Genomic DNA, 18,104 nt, shown 5'->3' with positions numbered 1-18,104 from the left:
TTACACTGACCTCATTGATGTACATGGGCTGTGGGACTCTTGACTCTCTACATTGGAATTTTAATATCTAGCATATTGAGGAGAGAGCCAAGGATTTTGTGAGCTGTCCTGTTTATTTCTGAGCTAGACTGCACTAACTAGCACATTCTGGAGGCACGCATACTGAACACAATTTAAGATTCTTAAAGTCGTTTACATTCCTGGAACCCTGCTTGTCTTTAACCACTTGTGATCAGACACTTTCTCTTCATGCCTGGGCCACAGATGCCAATCACACTGAAAGCTACTTAGCACTTTTTAGGTGTCTGTCAAGAGTGGATATCCTTTGAAGATTAGCAGTTCCCACCCTGAGGTTGCAGGCATAGTTTGAGATTAGCAATTCGCCCAGGCTTTCCTCTGCTGAATGAGTATTTAAGAAGCATCTACTATATGCCAGGTACTATACCAGACAATGGGAACTTAAGAATGTGAAAAAAAAACCTCTCGTATTTTTTGTATGTTTTTCCACTCCAAAAGAGAATGAATGCAGGTATTTAGTTTCTCTCCTTTACCAGCATTTCCATAGTTACAAAGTTCCTCTGTGTATGTGACTATGAGACAAGTTCCTGTGGCAAATTAAAATATTATGATAATATCTGAATTCCTCTTGCTTGCTTCTCAGATCACTCGTTTGCACCATTTTTCCTGTTATTTTACAATTAGCAATAAGTTTTTGCTTTTGTTTTATCTACCTGAAAAATGATAAAATCATGATTGGTGTGATATTGTGTCACCAGAAGCAATGTGCTACCAGTCTTCCTGAGTTCACAGAATTTTCTTTCTTCCTTTCCAGACTCATTTTGAAGATCTCCGCTATAACTAATACACCACCAAGGGTTTGGGTGACTAAATGTGGTTTCTGTGTAAACCTCTTGTGTATGAACTATAAAAATGAAAAAGCAATATTTCCAACTGACCCTATTGAATCCCACTCCTGGAACTATTACGCATTTCAACATCAAGTGGAAGTTATGTATTTCATGACTAAAGGAAAAGGGACACAGAAATGTTCTCAAAATGACATTGATATATGACAAAATCAGGATTCGTGAAGTCTGTAAGCCATAAATAAAACACCCAAGAGTTCACCTGTCCCTTATATGTGGCCTGGCACCAAACCAAAGGCAGATGAGGAGGGCCTCATCTCAAGGGCATAGCAGGATGTTACCATTGTGACGGCACCGCCCGCATTGATGTACCATGGGCTGTGGGATTCTTAATTCACTACACTGGAATTTTAATATCTAGCATATTAAGGAGAGAGTGGTGTGTGTGTGTGTGTGTGTGTGTGTGTGTGTGTGTGTGTGTGTATGTGTTGTGTGTAAGTATGTGTATGTATGTATGTATGTATGTGTATATGTGTGTGTTGTTTTAACTACAACACATATCATGTTCTCATCAACATGTTTTGACTGGGAATGATGGACAGAAGCAAGCCTTTATTATAAATCCGGGTATACCCAAATGATCATAGTTACTGGTCATTCATTTCCCTGTGAAAGAATTATCAAAATGTTATTCTAGTACCTGAATATTTAAAGTTGTCTTTTTAACATTCTGTTCCTGGAAGCCTTCAAAATGTTGCAAATATGACTGTTTCCCTATGAGCCCAACAGAGTATCAGGTAGCTGAATGGTGCTGGCGTGAAGATTCTCTAGTCTTGACACGCCCTCTTCAACTTGGCAGGCTCTATCCAACATCACCGTTGTGTAAAACTGAGAATGGGGTATGAATGAGGTTTTCTTTGGTAGATGAGGATGAATTCTGCAGCCTTTTAAGTACAAACCAGTGATTGAACAAAAAGAAAGCTGTGGTAAGAACATGATTTTAATCTATTTCCATTTGAGAAGCGTATTGGATTTCAATGATGGGTGGCTCTGGATACAAAGTTTGTTTGTTGTTTGTTTGGCCTTTATTTTTGTGAGTTAGTGTTATGAAGATGATTCCGTTAGTAGGTCAGGGCACGAAGTGATAGTGCAGAGTAAATATTAAGGAAATGCAAAGCTACTTGTCAAAACAACTTAATGTTGTTCTGTAGTTTTCTCCATGAAGGTCTGGGGATGCTGGACGTCACTGTCAAATGCTGTTTCCTCACACTGGAAGCTGAACCCACACTGAAGCAACACATATACCAATCCTGAAAGGAAGTCAAAATATAGAGTGTTTATGTAAGATAAGTATGTGCTCATATCCAGAAGGCAGCTTGAAATGCAACAAGACTAAGAGATCACACCATTAACCATTTGAATTCTATTTTTCATTTATTATTTTAGTTGATAAGACAGTATGTATGGATCTTGTACAACCAAATGCTTTGACATACATGTGCAGTGCAGATGAAGTAAATCCAGCTAATTAACTCAGACATCAGCTCGCATGGCTTTGGTTCTTGTGAAAAGAACATATCCTCTCCCTGCTTTGCATTTTTCCAAGAATTATTATTAACTGTATTATTAAGTATAGTTACTGCATTGTATATTATCTGAATTCTCTCCTGGGTTTTCCCATCCTCCCAGTGTCCCCTGTGAGCTATGGCTATGGGGAAATTTAGATGTGTAATTCCCATTAACAATGGGACAGAAACGGTAACGGTGTAACTAATCCCCCACTTTGTATGGTGTCTTCTGCTCACACCACACTGAACATACTGAGCCTCATGAGTCTGACAGGAAGTGAAGGTTTGAAAACCATAATCCAGCAAGTCCAGCAATTGTTTCAGGGAAGCAGACACAGAGTCTAGCCTTGGCTGCTATGCCTGTTGTCTGGTCTGGAGCCATTATCTCTTTGTACACACGGGATACTAACAGTGACATCTAATTGGCATTCCGGAACTGGTGAACTCTCAATATGGTCAACACAAAGCAGAGAAATACGTCTTGATGTGGTTTATTAGGTCAATTATTTAATAAATTAAAATACCTGGGGAAGGAAAAAAAATCAGGCTGGCTTTTTCTCCAATCTGTTCCTTTTTGGGGAATGACTGGATGGCAGTGCAAATTCTCAGAGAGTGGAGGCAGTCCTACATTAAAAGCTCTGTAATCAAAACAGAGAGCATAAAAAACACTTGAGCATTGGCTAATGGACAGTTTATCATCCAAACAGATGCATTCATTAAGGGAAAAATTACCTTCAAATATCAGTAAAATAAATTAGGTCTGCTCTGATTTCTTATTTCTGCAGCAAGGGTGTTTGGGACTACAGAAACAAGAATATAAAAGATGTTCCCGTGCGGAGGAGGGGCAGTTTGGGCATTTAAGTTTATTGGGCGAAGCTGTTTGAACTGCCCAAAGATGGTAAATCAAGCAAATGTGGAATATTCCAGCTGATAATGTCTTTCTGGGCCAATTACTTCTCTTCTATATTTCAAATGCGAAGACCGTTTTGTTACTTCGTGGCTGTTGCTATTATTAATGCTGCAGAGAGTGCTAATAAGAAATGATTTTCCGCTTTGCCTTAGCAGTGTAGACTCCAATCACTCACTGCGCTATCCCCTCTGTGGTGGGGAGACATTCCTCGCCGAAACAGAGCTGGAGGATTGGCCTCCTGCACTTGTGAGCTCACAGTCAGAAGGCAGAGGGAATAGCTCTGTGCAGATGGTGGCCCGGGATGAGAGCGCTCCCATTTTGCCACATTATTCTGAAATTAACACCAAGAAGCAGGACTCTAGATGCCCCAAGGCTGCAATCCAACCACTAAATGCTATAAAGAACTTTCATAAATAAATAGGCTAAACAGTAGCTCACTGTGCGCTGACCCTCAGGCACATAGAAAGCTTTTCCTTGCCCTGTGAGATTTCGGAGATTTTCTCGACTTCCTGGTGCTGTGGCGTCCACCAGTCTTATGGGTATGGATGTGGTGGCTGTTTTCAAAACTTGCAACTGTTACAGGCCCTCACGGGAATCCTGTCTATAGCTATTGTGACGGCTATTCCCAGTTGTCAACTTGACTCTATCCGGAATGAACCACAATCCAGAAATGGTGGGCACACCTGTGACCCAGATACTGAGGCTGGAAGGCACAGGCTTTTGATCCAGATCTTGATGCATAGTGGCCATGAAAAGCTTAGGCCCAGTCCTAAATCCCAGGAGATAGAAGCAAGCAGATCAAGGTCTGAGTTCAAGGTCAGCCTGGGGCAGAGCAAGTTCCAAAAAAAAGGACAGCTTAGATCGAGACATGGCGGTACACATCTTTAATCTGGGCCATACCTTCTGCTGGAGGTCTACATAAAGACCATGGAAGAAAGACAACGTCTCCTGTGCCTGCTTGCACTTACTTGCCTGCACATCGGTTGGAATCTCCTTCTCTAGGATTCCAGCTTGTGAAGAAGACCAGCTCGCGGGACTGAGCAACTATTAGATTCTTGGACTTCCTATTCACAACTGCTCACTGGTGGGTTAGTTGAACTACAAACTGTAAGTCACTACAATAAATTCCCTTAATTCATAAGAGACAGTCCATAAGTTCTGTGGTTCTCGAGAACCCTAAGACAGCTATCATTGCCACAGAGAAGATAAGGAAACTGAGGTTCAGTAACAGCTACTGAAGTCGTTTATGTACAGATAATGCCCTGTGGCCCTGACCATTAGAAACATCTTCTAAATGCTGGCGGTAGGCTAAAAGGTAGTTGGATCCTTTTATTTTGCATAGGATGAAATGAAGGCAACAATATAAAATGAGGACTACCAATTTAAGATGGATCGAGCAAGTTACCATTTGGATAACTCGACTGTGGTCTCCATGTATGTAGCCACACATCTCTATGCAAGGAAGGAAACATTAGAAGTGTCAAGGGCAAAGACTCTGTGGGTGTGACTGGAGTTGCCATCTTTGGGAAGCTAGTTAACCTTTCTGAATTGTATTTATTTGGGAAATACAAACAATACGAACAACTTGGCAGTAGGCAGACTTTATTGAGCACTTACTATGTAGGAAACGCTTTCCTAAGTCTTCACCAATACCTCAACTCACTTATTCCCTCGAGTTAACTGTATTATTAATTGGTAATGGTAAAATTGGGTTATAGGGAGGTTGTATAATTTGCCCGGGAAGAAGCAGCAGGAAATGCCACAGTAGATGTTGCAACACATATATTCAGACCCTAGAGTCTATGTACAGTCCTTTACTTCCCTGCCTCACTTAGGGGATCAGAGAATACATATGACACACACACACACACACACACACACACACACACACACACACACGTGGCACTGTAAAATATATGTTTGTAGGTCATCTGGTTTGTGGAAGCTACATGCTACACGATTTCCAATGTCAGTATATCACACAAAATGATAAGAGGTAGCTATATTGTTCAGTAGCAACTGACTTTTTGACATTAAGTATAAGCCACAAACATGGCATACTATTAAAGATAGGGCAAGGTGCCTAGAAGAAATCCTCCATCGCAATGTATATGTAAATGAGATAGAATAGCGTGGTCTTAGAGGAGGCAGAGGCTTAGCCATTTTGTTAGCCTAGAAAACAATACTTTGCATGTAGAAAATACTCCATCAAATGGATTCGAATTGTTGCTGTTAACTGGGGAAACGCAAGCTTAATCATTGCGCTCCTACTGCAGGCACCTCTTGATGACTTAGCCACTAATTGTAAGGACCCTGAGGATGCTGGGATATTGTTCTCTGGACCCCTGTATCTGAAGAATCAGTAATATATTGACCAGAGAGATGCAGATAGTGTAGACAGCATACTCTTAAGTGATATCTCTGGGGTGTATCCTACTGCGTAGAAAAGGTATACAGGAATGGGTGGTTTCTCCATCTACAGGTGTTGAAGAGCCACTCTTCAAGAAGGAAAACCTTAAGAAGTATCACCAAGGATTATTAGGAAGTATCCTGCAGCACAAAGAGGACTCTCTGTAACAGCCACACAGAATCAGTGCAGCTCAAGATATTTTAAACAGTAAGACGCTGCACTTGTAACCCAATCTACATTGCTAGAGCAGAACTATACTGATTGTAGAAGCAACTATGAAATTCAAGAATTAAGGCTAGAAAAGTAAACCATGTTTAGGTTTAGAAAAGCTTATTTGCTGCGTTTGTATTCCAACTGTACACATTAGGAAAACACTGGCTATTAGGAGATTAATATGGTAAGATTTATGTCTTGCTTTGACATTTATTCTCTGTGTGTGCATGTGTGTGCACGCACACTTGCGTGCTGGCACTCCTGTGAGAGTGCAGAGGCAGTGGAGGGAGTCATCCTATTTCCATGCTGAAAACATTTAACACTCCTCTCTTGCTGACACCAAACCCTTCATATGGAGGGCAGAGGACAACTTGTGGGAGTCAGCTCTCTCCTTCCACTAGACTTGGTGCCAAGTGCCTATACCCACTAAGCCATCTCGTAGACCAAAAATGCTTGTTTTATCAAAACAATTGACAAAAGGATCAGCCGAAGAAGCTATCAAAGAAAATAGAGACCTTCACCCAAGGCAGATAGAGGATGAAGAGAAATGGCAGGCCCATCCTCAGATGTGGGAAGAGGAGAAGTCAAGCTTCTCATGTGGTGACATGGTAGAAACTTTTCAGTTAAAGACCTCAGAAAGATGCTAAAAGTAAAGCTCACAACAACAATGGCTAGACCTGTGGTCACACAGACTGTATCTTTATAAACCAGAATCTGTACTTCTACTGCTTGAGAACAATTCATTCATTCATTCATTCATTCATTCATTCATTCATTCATTCACTCATTCATTTATTTGCTTACTTACTTATTTTTCTATGTGCATTGGTGTTTGCCTGTGTGAATTTTTCTGTGAGGGTGTTAGAGTCCCTGGAACTGGAGTTACAAACAGTTATGAGTTGCCATGTGGGTGCTAGGAATTGAACCTATGTCCTCTGGAAGAGCAGCTTGGGCTCTAACCCTCTGAACCATTTCTCCAGTCCCAACAAAACCAGTCTTAATTTCTTTTAGCATAGAAACATATGAGCCCAAGCATCACCCTGATCTAGTCCTCTCCAAATCAGGTCTTTGTCTTCATAGCAAAGATCATTTCACATGTTCTGGTTTCTCCTGACCCACAGGATATCTTTGCTGAAGAGCCTGGGTAAGAAGGCTGATGAGAGATGTGTTCTGAATATGGCCTGTGTGTGTGTGTGTGTGTGTGTGTGTGTGTGTGCGCGCGCGCGTACTTTTTTAGATTTTTCTTATTGATGAAGTTTAAAATTGAAATACAAACAAGTAAATACAAGATTTAGTAATATATACATAGAACCAGAAAGAACTTGTTCGCCCACAGAGAACATTGAAGAGCTTTGAGTATGGCAGGGCCTTGGTCAGACTTCCTGGGTTCCTTGCTTTGTGTCATCACGGTTTCTGATTTATCCCATAGTTCTGCCTTCAACAACCACATACATGCATACTGTTGGTTACCAAATTTTCATCAGCCAGTCTTTGTTTTCATGAGCTGAGGTGGGCATTTTGCAGCTGACTTTTCCACTAGAGTGTTGGCAGCCAAGCCCTTTGTCTCCTCTAGCAGTTGTACATCCCCCAGAATCCCCCGCTCTCACGCACAGCACACCGTTAATGCAAAATACCCTTGTCTGGACATCCAGCCTTCTTTTCAGAGGAATCATTCAAACCACAGTATGCAAGGGTCAAATTACGCTTCAGAACATCAAAGCATTCACAAACACATAAGAACCTTTATCCTCCGCTTGACTGCATGTGTCTTCATGGACTGGCTTTGAATATTCTGCCACCACAGTCACTAAGGCTAAACCTAGTGTTGGCTTCATACTCTGACTGTTCTCCTTTTGGAGCATGTGGTCATGGCTTTCCAGGAAGGGGAGAAGAAGCTCTGAAAAGTTTCAAGCTCAAACTTGCCTATAGCAATGGCTTCTGCCCTTTCCACTTAGAACCCACTTCCCTAAACTCTTGCAGTCTGTTGTCCTTCCAGAACACTGGGGAGGAACTGATTTCCTTCTGTGCCCAAAAAGAAATGGTCACTAGAACTCCCCAGTACTTGAGACAAACAGACAAAAATCAGAGTATTTAGAATATTCTGTGACACTATCCTTTGGTAGAAAGCCTGTATAGGTGAACAATAGCAGCTCACAGGACAACATGAAAAGAATCTGTTTATTCCCTATTTCTCTGTCGTCCTTTTGAGGGGAAAAAAACCTAAACCTTCTGGAATAATTATAGTCCAAGCCCTTTGTTTGAACAGCACACTGCCAGCCTCTATTTGTTTTGTTTTAGGGAGGTTCATTCTTTAAAACAAGTAGGTAATTTCCACTGAGCAAGGCTTTTTGTTTCGGTTCCTTATAACTAAAGTCCATTTGTAAACTTGAAGGTTTTCTGCAGTGGGTGAGTGAACTCGCATTTTAGCAATAACTACATTACATAACATGGAGTGCTTTGATTTTTCCCATCTAAGTTGAAAAAGTTGTCACAAAACACCAGCAGATTCAAAACAGCTCTCGAAATGACTTTTGTTAAAGGCAGATTCCTGAACTATTCATCTGTGTTAAAATGCATTTTGCCTTGAATCATATGTCATGTTGCCAGCAAAGACTTGTTTCCATGCCAACTCGTTTGCAACACAGGGGGGAAAAAATCAAAGCTCCTGACATCTGGAAGATGTCAGTCCTGATATCAGCCACTTACAATGAAAAACACGGGACCACGGGACCATGAGTGTCTGCCAAAGACACCCTATATATGGGGGTAAATTTTTACAATATCATTGCCTAACAATGCACAATACTTTATTTGAGGGAGGGATTGTTTTCCTGATCTAAACCCTCTTCCCAAAAAGGCATTCAGAAAGGAAGAATTAATATGCTTCTTACGCAGTGTTATTTCTAGAAAAACTAGCACATTTTTTCTGACATGAGCCTTTTAACAAGTCGTTTAATTTCCTGCACAGACATCAAAGGGAGACAAGAGCCTATCCTTCACTCCCTATACCTTCCCTTTCACCTGTGGCCCTGCAAAGCTCTGGCTGTAATTGAATATGCTATTGCTGAGAACAGCGAGACCCAGCATCTCACACAACAGAAGCCATGATCAGCCATTCCCAAATTATCCCCTTCCCATGTCTTTCTGGATTTTTTTCCCTTTTGGTATGTGTACATGTGTGAGAATGAACATGTGCCCTTGCGTATCTATTTATGGATCTTTAAATACAATTATTTTGTTTCTTTCTTAAGTCAAAATGAATTGCACGAGCTGGTTGGCTTCTTAGTATTAGCATCCTATGGGCAAAGAGCCTAAAGATACCGACTTTGCTCTGGATGCTGTCAGAACAGCTCGTGTCTAACACAGTAACAAGGACCCACTGAGTACTCTTGACTGATAGGAGAAGCACATGAGTATTTCACATCCTAACAGAACTAAGTGTTTACTAAGCCTTAACAACTTGTAAGCTTTTAGAAAGGTATGGGAACAGTAATCATCTGTGGTCCTTACCCTGCCCACTCTAGCAGGAGTTCTGCCTTCTCTTGGGGTCCTGCTATATCCCACTCTTCTTGTCTGTAGAGTACACATCAGCTATTTACACTCTTCTTCAAGGCACTGAAGGCAAACCGTCTTCTGCTATAGCATAACTGCTATAGCTCTACTCACCTTCAACCAAAGTAGGAACATTCACTTGCAAGGCCCATGACCACCACCAAGTATTATTGCCTCCTAACATCAAGCTTCTAATATGCCAAAACTGTACCGGTGTCTCCCCAAGGTAGGAAGGCCTTGTCACTGTCTCCTAGCGCTACTCAGAATATTTGATGGAATGAATTAAGGATTTTAAATTCAAAATCACTTTCTATGGGACTTACTCATGATTCTGTTGGGGTCTGAGCCAGTGCCAGTAAGATAAATCCCCAGTGACAGTCAACATACAATCTTTCCAGCCTGACCCTGACCTTCTGACAAATCTTAGATTGCCTTGCTGAGTCAACCCACTCCTTTGTGATTCATCTTCATTCTAAGCATATTCTTTTTCCAAGAAGTCCATTGACCTCCCTTGCAAAGAAATTATCTGACAGGCCTCCCCAGGCTACGGAGCAAGGACCAAAGGACAGCTGAGACGGTAGGCACCAATCATGTACAGTCATTAGGCATCTTCTGCTTTTCAAAATGACCAGGTCTTTGGAGGCCTTTTCAGAAAGGGCTTTTCCCAAGGTAGAACCCAGTTTGTTCCCCCAGGCCTCATCCCTCTAACTTCACCTGCAGTGTAAATGGATCCTATTCATGGTTCTCTGTACACCTTATCAACACAAATGTGTTCTCTTGCTGTACACTTAATACATATGGGCATTTCTGATCTCTGCTTGATAGCTGAAGTCTAGCCAGGGCTCTGGCTTATTCTAGTTCCTTCATAATCTTAGATGCTTATTCTCTGTCTTAGATACTCATCCTTACTTTGGGCTTTGAGAGCTGAGTCTAGGTTTTTGGTTTTTGCTTGTTTCTGAATGATGGACCTAGTTCACTAGCCTGAGGAGTTCAACAACATGCTCTTGATTGTTATATTATTGTTGTGTGAGTGAGTGTATGTGTGATGCGTGTGGTCACATGTGTCGTGGTGTGCACATGGAGATAAGAGGACAACTAGGTCCTCTCCTTACGCCTCTGTGTGGGTTCTGGGGCTCAGTTCTCCAGAAATGGGTAACAGGCATCTTTGTCCACTGATCTACTGTGCTGGCCCTATGCTGTTTGTTCTTAATGACATTGGTTCCACACTGAAACCAAGTCCTCAGCTTACACTTCTAGCTGCTATCTGCCTCCTCTTCTCAATTCCTTTCTCCTGCCTGTTGCCCTGTAGCCAGGCCTCTTTCTATATATAAGCCCTACAGATAGATACCTGCTCTGTGAACACTGACTTTCTTACCCACTCCTGCAATCAGATCACTCCATCTGTGAGTCTCTAGGACATCAGCACAGTTCTCCTTGACCAGCTGCAGCTAAGTGCAGGGCCCCGTGCCATACCCTGCCACACTACCTCATTTCCCTCCTCACAGAGCTCAGATTGCAGCTTCCAAAACTGAGTGTCTCTAGTGTCAGCCTTAGTATTCACCTTTTAGCCAATGAAAAGCTGACAAGCAAGCGTTTCACAGATTCCAGACTCCTGTCACAAACACCACTGGTTCATAGTCAACTGAAGGAGAGCCTTTATTCATTCATGCAAGATTTTGAACACATTTGTGCCAACCTTGGAATTTAGTAAATTTCATATCAGACTGTTAATTTCAACTTCTCTTGAGAGATCAGAGGCTCTTTAAAAAAAAAAACACTCCAGATTTTATTCCCCTCCTGGTCCACCCTCTGACTGTTCTACATCCCATACCTCACCCCCTCCCCCAGTCTCCATAATGATGTCCCCACCCCACCCATCCCACTTGACATCTAAACTTCCTGGGGCCTCCAGTCTTTTGACTAAACTTAGAACCAGGAGTCCTCTGCTGTATATGTGTTAGGGGGCCTCATCTCATCTGGCGTATGCTACAGGGTCTAGGTTAATTGAGACTGTTGGCCCTCTTAAAGGGTTGCCCTCTTTCTCAGCTTCCTTCAGCTTTTCCCTAATTCAACAGAGGGGTCAGCAGCTTCTGTTCATTGGTTTGATGTACATATCTACATCTGACTCAGCTGCTTGTTGGGTTTTTTGGGGCGGTCATGATAGGTCCTTTTTTGTGAGCATCCCATAGCTTCAGTAATGGTGTCAGGTCTTGGGGCCTCCCCTTGAGCTGTATCCCACTTTTGGCTTGTTGCTGGACCTTCTTTCCCTCAGACTCTTCTCCATTTCCATCCCTGAATTTCTTTCAGACTGTAAGAATTATGGGTCAGAGGTTTGACTGTGGTATAGCAACCCCATCCCTCACTTGATCCCCTGTCTTTCTGCTGGAGGTGAGTTTAATAAGTTCTCTCCCCCACTGTAGGCCATTTCATCATGGTAGGGTCCCTCTCCTTGAGTCTTGAGAGTCTCTTACTTCCTAGATCTATGGTACATTCTATAGAGTCCTCCCAACCTTCTTCTTCCCAAGGTCACCTGTTTCTATACTTTCTGCTAGCCCTTGGTGCTTCAGTTTTTTCTCTCACCCAATACCAAATCATTTTCCCCTCTCCCTCTCCCCTCTTCCCCTTTCCCTCTTCTGTCTCTCCTTCCCTCCCCCCTTGTGGTTGCTTTCTTCTCCCTCCCAAGTGGGACTGGGGTGTTGTCACCATGCACAAAGCTCAAGTGCAAGTGGATCAAGAACCCCAACGTAAAACCAGATACACTCAATCTAATACAAGAGAAAATGGGAAAGAGCTTTAAACTCATTGGCACAGGGAAAATTTTCCTAAGCAGAAGGCCAATGGCTCACACTCTAAGATCAAGAATTAATAAATGGGAATTCATGAAACTAGAAAGCTTCTGTAAGAGAAAGGACATAGTGGAAAGCTTCTGTAAGACAAAGAACATAGTCAATAAGACAAATCGGTATCCTACATATTGGGAAAAAATTTTCACTAATCCCACATCTGATAGAGGGCTAATATCCAAAATATATAAAGAACTCAAGAAGCTAATCACCAATAGAACCAAACAACCCAATCAAAAAATGGGGTATAGAACTAAACTGAGAATTCACAACAGAGGAATCTCAAATGGCTGAGAAGCACCCAAAGAAATGTTCAAAGTCCTTAGTGATCAGGGAAATGCAAATCAAAATGACCCTGAGATTCCACCTTATACCAGTCAGATGGCTAAGATCAAAACCTCAGGTGACAACACATGTTGGTGAGGATGTGGAGAAAGAGGAACACTCCTCCATTGCTGGTGGGATTGCAAACTGGTACAACCACTCTGGAAGTCAATTTGAAAGTTCCTCAGAAAATTGGAAATAGACCCAACTAGAGATGCAGAAAACCACTCTTGGGAATATACCCAAAAGATGCCCCACCATGCCACAGGGCATGTGTTCCAGTATGTTCATAGCGGCCATATTTGTGATAGCCAGAAGCTGGAAACAACCCAGATGTCCCATGACAGAAGAATGGATACAGAAAATGTGGTTCATTTAAACAATAGAATACTACTGAGCTATTAAAAACGAGGACATCCTGAGTTTTACAGGCAAATGAATGAACCTAGAGAATATCATCCTGAGTGAAGTAACCCAGATCTAAAAGGACAGGCACAGTATGTTCTCACTAATAAGTGAATATTTGCAAAAAAAAAAAAAAAAAAAAAAAAAAAAAAAAAAAAAAACAGAATAACCAAGATACAGTCCACAGAACTCAAAAAGGTCAGAAACTCTTATAAATTGCTCAAATTTTTTTCCAGTTAAAAAAAAATCTAGATTTGAGCAGTATTCACTAAAAGGGCACATGTGCCCTGGGAACAACAGTCCTTTATGCTCCTGTGACACAGAGGTTACTCACCATTACCCAGACAGTAAGTAAGGCTTCTTCCAGACTTCTAATGCATTTCTCTGTATCCCTGTCAAAGTTTAAAAATTGGAAGACAAGAAGGAAACACAGCAGAGACTATTAGGTGGGGCACAGGGTGGGGGTGGGGGTATATAGTAGCAGAATAGTCTTACATGTCTAATAAGTAGAACGCATAAACATGGATATGTTTAATACAGTGCCCACAGTGTCAGCTTACTGATCATTTGGTTCTACTTCTGTTCTAGTTTGCTTCTCTGTGGCTGTGATGAACCACCTACCAAGAGCAACTTGAGCCCTAAGAGTTTATTTCAGCTTACAGGTTACAGTCTGTTATGAAGGGAAGCCAGGGAAGTTCAGCATGGGAACTTTGGCAGGAACTGAACCAGACGCCCTAGAAAAAAGGTTCTCAACCTGTGGCTTGAGACACTTTGCACAAACCTCTGATTCCAAACCAGTATTTACATTATGGTCTGTAACAAGAGCAAAATTGCAAATATGAAGTAGCAACAAAAACAACTTTGCGGTTGGGGTCAGTCCAACAAGAGGAAGTGTATTAAAAGGTCACAGCATCTGAAAGGTTTAGGACCACAGGTCTGCTGCTTCCTAGCTTGCTTCCTAGCTCCAGTCTTACATAACCCAGGACCACCCGGTCAGTAATTGTATTGGCTACAAAGGGCTAGGCTCGTCTCCAGCAATAGAAAATACTCTAGAAAATACTTCACAAACATGTCCCAAATCAATCTGAGGGAGGCAATCCTTCAGTTGAGAGTCTCTCTTCCCAAATGTTCTAGGTCATGTCAAGTTGACCAAAACTGACCCGTACAGCCCCTAACCTGCAGAATAAATGAGTAATCTGCTACCAGAGCACGATCTATAAATACTTCAGTTAGCAACCTACCTATAAGTCATGATTTAAAGACTTCTTTTTTTATTATCAGTTATTTTATTTATTTACATTTCCAATGTGGTCCCTTTTCCCAGTTTCCCCTTCAGAAACTGCTTATCCCATCCCCTTCCCCCTGCAACTATGATGGTGCTCCCGCTCCTACCCACCCACCCACCCCACCTCACTGCCCTAGCGTCTCCCCATACTGGGGCATAAAGCCTCCACAGGCCAAGGGCCTCCCTTCCCATTGATGCCAGACAAGGCCGTCCTCTGCTACATATGCAGCTGGAGCCATAGATCACTTCATGTGTGCTCTTTGGTTGGTGGTTTAATCCCTGGGAGCTCTAAGTGGTCCTGTTAGTTAATATTGTTGTTCTTACTATGAGGTTGCAAACCCCTTCAGCTCCTTCAGTCCTTCCCCTAACTCCTCCATTGGGGTTCCCTTACTCAATCAGATGGTTGGCTGTAAGCATCCTCATCTGTATTGGTCAGACTGTGGCAGAGCCTCTCAGGGGACAGTCATACCAGGCTGTGGTCATATCTAGCAAGAACCTCCTGAAAAGCAGAGGCACGGCTTCACCAGTAACACAGGTGCAGTGGTTTTTTAGTAGAGTCACGCTAACAACAGTGGCAGCAGCTGAAGCTAAAAGGCAGCTTTACTGCTTGAGGTCAAGCTACTCAGCTTTCATTTATTCAACTCAGCCAATATGCACTGAGCTCCTCTGTGTTCTTGGCACCATATTGCCACTTTACATAATTATATCTAATGTCGTTCGTGAAGAGGCTGCTCTGTGCTGGGGGCTCTCCCGAACTCTTCACGGAGAGATACTGTGCGATTTACAAGGCTCTGCAATCATGACCATCCTCATCTTATAGTGAGACCAGGATATGGAGAAAGCTAGAGGTCTGGTACAAATACACATTGCAAGTGATGCCCTTAGACCCAGGCCATTCGAAGTTTAAATGGAAAAATGGTGACAAGCAAGGTTTGTTTACTTAACAGCCAAGTCTCGACATTACTCAAAGCTGAGTAACATTTACATTGAACAGCTGAGGTAGCTTGATTGGAAACTATACACCAAAGCCCTAAGTCACCCAAAGAGCCCCATCAATGAGTCACTGACTAACCCAGAAGGGATTGAGCCTGTTCAGTCAAAGGACTTTACTTTCAATTTCAAAATCATCCTCAGGACTTGACCATACTGAAGAGAAGCTGGTCTGCAGGAATCATCTGACTTCGAGTCACATTCTCTATGCATTGTGTCAAGGAGCCTCCCAGAACATTACGATCAGCATCCCACAGTAACTTAATGAATAGCAGTAGAAACCCATATGTAGCAACACAATAAAAAATAAAGTAATAAAGCCGTTCATTACCCTTGACTCTTCTGCTCCCTTGCCCTTGTTCTCTGCACGTGGTCGGAAATTGAATTGATCCTGAACTTGCTATTCTACTGCAAGACTGTTCAGACATGCTTATGCAATTCATCTGCGTCACCTCATGTCACTTCAATCACTCTAAATCTGCTTTGGCCTCCGTCACGTCCAACCAACTACATTCATACGCATAAATAGATTTACTAACCTTACCTGCTTAGCTTCTGGTTACAGTAGGCATAATCTCTTCAGGAAACAGGTTTACATACTGATATAAGGCCTGGGGAGTAGAACACTATCAGTCTTTCCCGGGGCAGGTATCTAACCAGGAAATACAACCTACAGCCCTCAACAACAGTGATATGACGTGGCAGGTAACCCTCGGCCATAATCACATGGGCAGAGATCATGGCTATGCTCTGTGTGGGAACAGGGGCAAGTAGGTTAGCCCCTGTGTGTCTGCGCCATCATCTGTAAAACACTGGCAGCGACAGGTATTAGCTCAGTTGCTGTGATAAAAACACTAGAACCAAAAGCAAGTACAGGACAAAGGTCTTTATTTTGACTTATATTCCAGAGAGCTAGAGGCCATAAAAGTGGGGATGGCATAACATGTAGGCAGCAGCAGGAAGCTGGCTGCTCATGTATACAGGAAACAGAAAGAGAACACAGGAAGTGGGGAAGGGTATAAACCCTCAAAGCCAGTCCTCAATAACACTTCTTCCAGCTAGGCTGTACTCTTAAGTGCTCCACCACACAGCTCCCCACCCCCAGAGCACCACTCTCCAGGACCAAATGTTCAAATGCACGATCCTATGAAGATCATCTGTCATTCAAGTGACCACACGACAGTATTTAAGGACATAGGCTTGTTTTGAAGTTTAATGAGAAAAATCTATACTGAGCCCTTAATGCCTAATGCTTATCAGTGAGTATGTATTATCATAATTAGCATTATTGTTACAATGATGGAGCCACAAAGGCATAGTGCTAACCCTGCTTCTTTTGAAGGAAGTTGATTAAAGATGAAAAACGCTTAAATATAATACTTCTGCACTGTGCTGAACATATAGACAAGAGAAGAAAAGGCCATATTTAAAGCAGTCATATATGCAGTCTAATAGTGTAAGGCTCCTAGTGAACGGGCCGGTTTGTCCTTCCTTATCATCGCCCAGTGCTTGGGAAAACAATGAATCACATCTATCTTAACTAAAGCTAAGCCCTTTCGGGGTTCCCTTGCTCAGGCCTGTAATTTTGGGAAATGTACGTCTGGGTGGGAGTGCAAAGTCAGAACTACGGATGAACACAGCTAATTATTTTAACAGTGGTAAAGTTTACTGAATAACAAGAAATTCACATGGTACTGCAGTTTTTAAGAACTGTAATTCGGGGTTGGGGATTTAGCTCAGTGGTAGAGCGCTTGCCTAGGAAGCGCAAGGCCCTGGGTTCGGTCCCCAGCTCCGGGGGAAAAAAAAAAAAGAACCGTAATTCGTGAGATAATCTCACCAACTTTACTTTCCTGTTCAAGATTAGTATGGATTCATTTATTTGAATCTTGGTTACTAATATTAACTTTTATATCATATAACATAGGGAACATAGAGTAAGCAGCTATCAATTTGTATATAACGGACTTATAGAATGAGTCTAGGTTAACAAGGCTACACCTGCGTTTCAGAGCTTTTAGAAGTGGGCTCACAGAACATAAGTAGAGTTTGTATTGATAACAAACTGAATACCAGACACGGAGAAGAAGCAGTTGGGAGTGTCAGGGTGAAGAGAGAAGAGTTAGACCTGAGTCTACCTACAAGGTGAAAGGCACAACCAGGTCAAACAGAAATAGCATGTGGAGGTCCAGACAAGTGAGCTGAGGCACCAAAGTGAACTGACTCCTCTGGGATAGCTGAGCCTCTGTCTGTCAGTTACACTGGGTAGCAGGTAAAAGGAAGGCACCATCGTAGTGTTAGGTGTCTGCTGCTTTATGGGATCCAGGTGAGGGACTACTAATACACTTTTCTTCCTCTGCTGTGACTTGGAGATAGCTATGTGCCATGGCTGTCTCGGTTCATCCCAACAAACTTTGAGGGTGACATCATTGCTGCTCCCTGGAATAAATAATTCATCAATAGTCTGAGCTGCCTATACAGTACCAGACAAACATTTAGAGGTTCAGTCTGGCACATAATCTTTCTCTGTCCTTAAAATGCAGTTAAATGCTGTTCATAAAAGGGGGCTCTCAACCCAAAGCACAGCCTAAATAAATAAATAAATAAATAAATAAAACCACTGTTTTATACAAAAGGGAAAAAACTTCAGAGTAGAGATCGCCTGAATACTGCAAACTTTTTTTTTAATTTTTTATTGAATTACAGTATTTTAGAAACTTGATGTATGAATTGCAATTTTA

General features: G+C 42.2%; 1 long non-coding RNA gene across 2 annotated transcripts; it reads right to left on the bottom strand.

Annotated features, from left to right (window-relative positions):
• Positions 1–1,459: 1,459 nt before the first annotated feature.
• LOC147996510 (uncharacterized) lies at positions 1,460–15,889 on the bottom strand. 2 transcript variants are annotated; one of them, XR_015678298.1, is made up of 4 exons: positions 15,698–15,889; positions 13,426–13,483; positions 2,959–3,072; positions 1,460–2,176 (listed from the first exon to the last, which is right to left on the bottom strand). It is a non-coding gene; the product is annotated as an uncharacterized LOC147996510 (long non-coding RNA). The 2 variants fall into 2 exon arrangements; XR_015678299.1 differs by lacking the exon at positions 13,426–13,483 and having other exon boundaries at positions 1,850–2,176; positions 15,698–15,821.
• Between the last annotated feature and the right edge of the window lie 2,215 nt (positions 15,890–18,104).

The sequence above is a fragment of the Rattus norvegicus genome, chromosome 2 (assembly GCF_021556685.1).
Source record: "Rattus norvegicus strain SHRSP/BbbUtx chromosome 2, alternate assembly SHRSP_T2T, whole genome shotgun sequence".
Lineage (NCBI taxonomy): Eukaryota > Metazoa > Chordata > Mammalia > Rodentia > Muridae > Rattus > Rattus norvegicus.
Note: the sequence above shows the minus strand (reverse complement) of the source record. Positions and strands in the feature narration are given on the sequence as shown.